Source organism: Penaeus japonicus, unplaced genomic scaffold (genome assembly GCF_977035675.1).
Source record: "Penaeus japonicus unplaced genomic scaffold, GWHDUDI00000001_assembly GWHDUDI00000015, whole genome shotgun sequence".
Classification (NCBI taxonomy): domain Eukaryota; kingdom Metazoa; phylum Arthropoda; class Malacostraca; order Decapoda; family Penaeidae; genus Penaeus; species Penaeus japonicus.
In genome coordinates this window covers 12183054-12187146 of record NW_028234417.1, presented here as the reverse complement: position 1 = coordinate 12187146, position 4093 = coordinate 12183054, and positions in this window count along the sequence as shown.

Genomic DNA, 4093 nt, shown 5'->3' with positions numbered 1-4093 from the left:
CTTTGAGCCTCGGGACGGCCGGCACTCACTCGAGGTCCTGATATTCTTTTTGGATTCTGTTTTTTTTTATTTTCTTTAAGCCTTTCGTTTTTCCTTTTTCTTTTTTGATTATGTCTTTTTGTCTATTGTTTTCTCTTTTTTTTCTTATCTCCTCACCTTGTCGTCTTCCTCTCCTTATCTCGATCTCTTCTCTTCATCCCCTCGTCTTCTTCTCTTTATCTCGTCCTCTTCTCTTTATCTCCTAGTCTTCTTCTTCTTATATCCTCCTCTTCTCTTCATCTCCTCGTCTACCACTTTTTATCTCGTCCTCTTCTCTTTATCTCCTCACTTTCCTCTCTTTATCTCGTCCTCTTCTCCTTATCTCTTCGCTTTCCTCTCCATATCTCGTCCTTTTCTTTTTATCTCCTCACTTTCCTCTCATTATCTCGTCCTCTTCTCCTTATCTCTTCGCTTTCCTCTCCATATCTCATATCTTCTACTTATCTCCTCGCCTTCCTCTTCCTATCTCGTCCTCTTCTTATCTCCTCACTTTCCTCTCTTTAACTCGTCCTCTTCTCCTTATGTCCTCGCCTTCCTCTCCATATCTCGTCCTTTTCTATCTATCTCCTCATTTTCCTCTCATTATCTCGTCCTCTTCTCCGTATCTCCTCCTCGCCTTCCTCTCCATATCTCGTCCTCTTCAACTTATCATTTCACTTTCCTCTCCTTATCTCGTCCTCTTCTCCGTATCTCCTCCTCACCTTCCTCTCTTTATCTCGTCCTCTTCTCCTTATCATTTCACTTTCCTCTCCTTATCTCGTCCTCTTCTCCGTATCTCCTCCTCACCTTCTTCTCTTTATCTCGTCCTCTTCTCCTTATCATTTCACTTTCCTCTCCTTATCTCGTCCTCTTCTCCTTATCTCCTCGTCTTCTTTTCATCGTCATTCCACCCAAATACACTCAGGCAATGGCGAGCTTTCCATGGGGTCTCTTCCAATATTTTTTCCTGCTTTTTTTTCTTTCTCTTTCACTCTCTGAAGATATCCTTGTGCTTGAAGTCCTTCTCCCTTTCTATTTTTTTTGTCATCCCCCCCTCTCTTTCTTTTTTTTCTCTCTCTCGTTTTTTCTTTCTCTCTCTTTCTTTATTTTTCTCTCTCTTTCTTTCTCTATCCTCTCTCTCTAACTCACCCTATCTACCTGTCTATCCGTCCGTGCGTCTGTCTGTCTGCCTCTCTCCCTCCCTCCCTCCCTCTCTCTCTCTCTCTCTCTCTCTCTCTCTCTATCATCTCTCCCTCTCTCTCTTCATCTCTGCCTTCCTCCTTCTCTCACTCTCTCTGTCTCTCCCCCCTTCCCCCTCTCTCTCCACCTCCTGTCCCCCTCCAACTCCCTCCCCCCTCTCTCTCTCTCTCTGTCTCTCCCCCCCCACTCCCTCTCTCTCTCTGTTTCTTCCTCCCCCCATCCCTCCCCCCCTCTCTCTCTGTCTCTCCTTCCCTCCCTCACTCCCTCTCTCTTACTATCTCCTTTTTCTTCACTTTTTCTAAGCCCTTCACCCTTGTAGTCGCCTACTTGCTAGCCGACTTCGGCAAAATCCCGCAAGAGCCTGCAATATCCTGCAAGATCCTCTCATGGTGAATTGATGATCGACCAATTCCCGTCACATTGCAAAGCTAAACTGCCAGAGCAGAGTTCAGACTGCAACTGCATTGTAATTACTTTTGAATCCCTTATATCTCAAGTACAGTTTGTGATTTTTTAACGTTTTCTATTTCATTTTATTTTATTCTTTTACGATCGTCATTGCTCTTGTTGTTATCATCGTCATTGTTATCACTATTATTATCGTTATCATTTTATAATCATTACTATCATTATCATTATTGTTATTAATATCATCAGTATCATCATTGTTGTTATTTTTATCCTCATTATTATCATTATATTTACTATTATTACTACAGCTACTACTATTTCTGTTATCATTACTATTATCTTTATTATTATTATTATTATTATTATTATTATTATTATTATTATTATTATTATCATTAGTAGTAGTAGTAGTAGTAGTAGTATTTTCATCATTAATATCATCATCATAATTATCATCATTACTATTTTCATTCTAATCATCATTTTCATTTCTATTGTCAACATCATCATCATCGTCATTATCATTATTACTATCCTTATTATCATTATCACAATCATCATCATCATCATTATCATTAAGATAACAATTGATTTATGGATTGATAGATCTTCATCATATTAATTAAAATTACCATCATTATCGTTAGCAACAGGAAAAATAAAATGAAAAAAGTCATATTTCTTTCTCCTACAAATCCAATATTGAAACAAAAACAGAGGAGACAGAACAAACATTACATGTAACTTACACATCTTTCTTTACCGGCAAATGAAAGATTTTTTTTTTTCGGGGGGGGGGGGGGGGAAGGGCGGTTGCGGTTGGCTTTTTATTCTTTATATTTCCTTTTTGGGGGCACTGGTCTCTGCCTTCTCTATCTCTCTTTGTTTTCATGTTTGTTTCCCTTCCTTCATTTTTTTCTTACCCCCTTCTCTCCATCTTTCTGTCCTTCTCCCTCCTTCCCTTTCATCTCTCTTCCCATCCTTTCCTCTCTCCCTTTCTCCCTCCCTCCCTTCCTCCGTCTCTTCCTTCCACCTTCCCTCTCTTCCTCCCTTCCTTCCTCCCTCTCATTCTTTCTTTCTCCCTCCCTCCCTCTCATTCTTTCTTTCTCCCTCCCTCCCTCTCTCACTCCTGCTTCCCCACTCTCAGTCTTTCCCTCCCTCCCTTCCTCCCATCTCCCTATCCCCCTTTACACGCCCCGCTCTCAGCCTTTCTCTCCCACCTCAATCCTTCCTTCCTACTCTCAATCTCTCTCTTCCTCTCTCCGTCCCTTCCTTTCATTTCCCTCTTCCAACTCCCTCTCCTCTCCCTCACCCCCACCTACCAAACCCCCTTTCCTCCCTCCCTACCCACCTCCCTCTCCCTCCCCCTCTTTCTCTCTCTCCCACCCAATCTCCCTCCCTACATCCCTCCTTCCTTCCCTAGCTCCCACCCACATCAACTCCTTCCCTCCCTCCTTACCCAACTACCACTCTCTCTCAGTCTCTCTCTTCCTCCTTCCACCCAAACCCCCTCCCTTGGTCCCTACTCACCACTTTCTACCTCCTTCCCCTCCCTCCCTCCCTACCGCCTCCCTCTCCCTCCTCCCCCTCCCTCAGATCCTACCTACCTATTTCTCTCCCATCTCCCCCCCTTGGTCCCTCCTCCCCCTCCCTCCCTCCCTATCCGCCTCCCTCTCCCTCCTTTCCCTCCTTCGATCCCTACCCACCTCCCCTCTCCCTTCCTTGGTCCCTCCTCCCCCTCCCTCCCTTCGCCCCTATCCACCCTTCCCTCTCCCTCATCCCCCCTCCCTCCTTACCAGCCTCCTTCCCCCTCCTATCCCCCCTCTTTCTCTCAATCTCTCTTTCTCGCAGTCTCTCTCTCCCACTCAGAGCCAAGGAGGGTCGACTCGTTCGCCTGTGAGCATTTGCTTTTTATTTTCTTGCTGTGGGACGTATTGGAGTTTCAGGGTTGTGCGTATGTTTTTTTTCTTCTTCTTTCTCGTGTAACGAATCCATCTCATCTCTGTTTCCCTTTTTTATTTTTTTTTATTATTATTTTTTTTTTGAGGAGGGGTTTTATATATATATTTTTTTCTTTCTTTCTTTTTTCTTTTTTTTTCTTTTATATTTTTTTTTCTTTTTTTCTTTTTTGTCTGTTTTACTCCCACTTGGGCGGGGAATACTTGGAGGGAATTGCCGTCTCATGTCTTCCTTTGTTTGGTATTTTTAACGACACACACACACACACACACACACACACACACAAATATACTCTTTATATTTGCAGTACCCCCTTAATTCCATTCTTTATATGGGAATATTGAGAGAACTTTTACCTATTGAATTTCCTTAAAATGTTTGTCGGTTTGCCATTCTGAATTCTGCCTGTTAAACAAACAACGGATGATTACATAGGCAATGATAATATACTTATAGTACAGATTAGATTCTTGTAATTAATACTCTTTATGCCAGTCTCCCATTG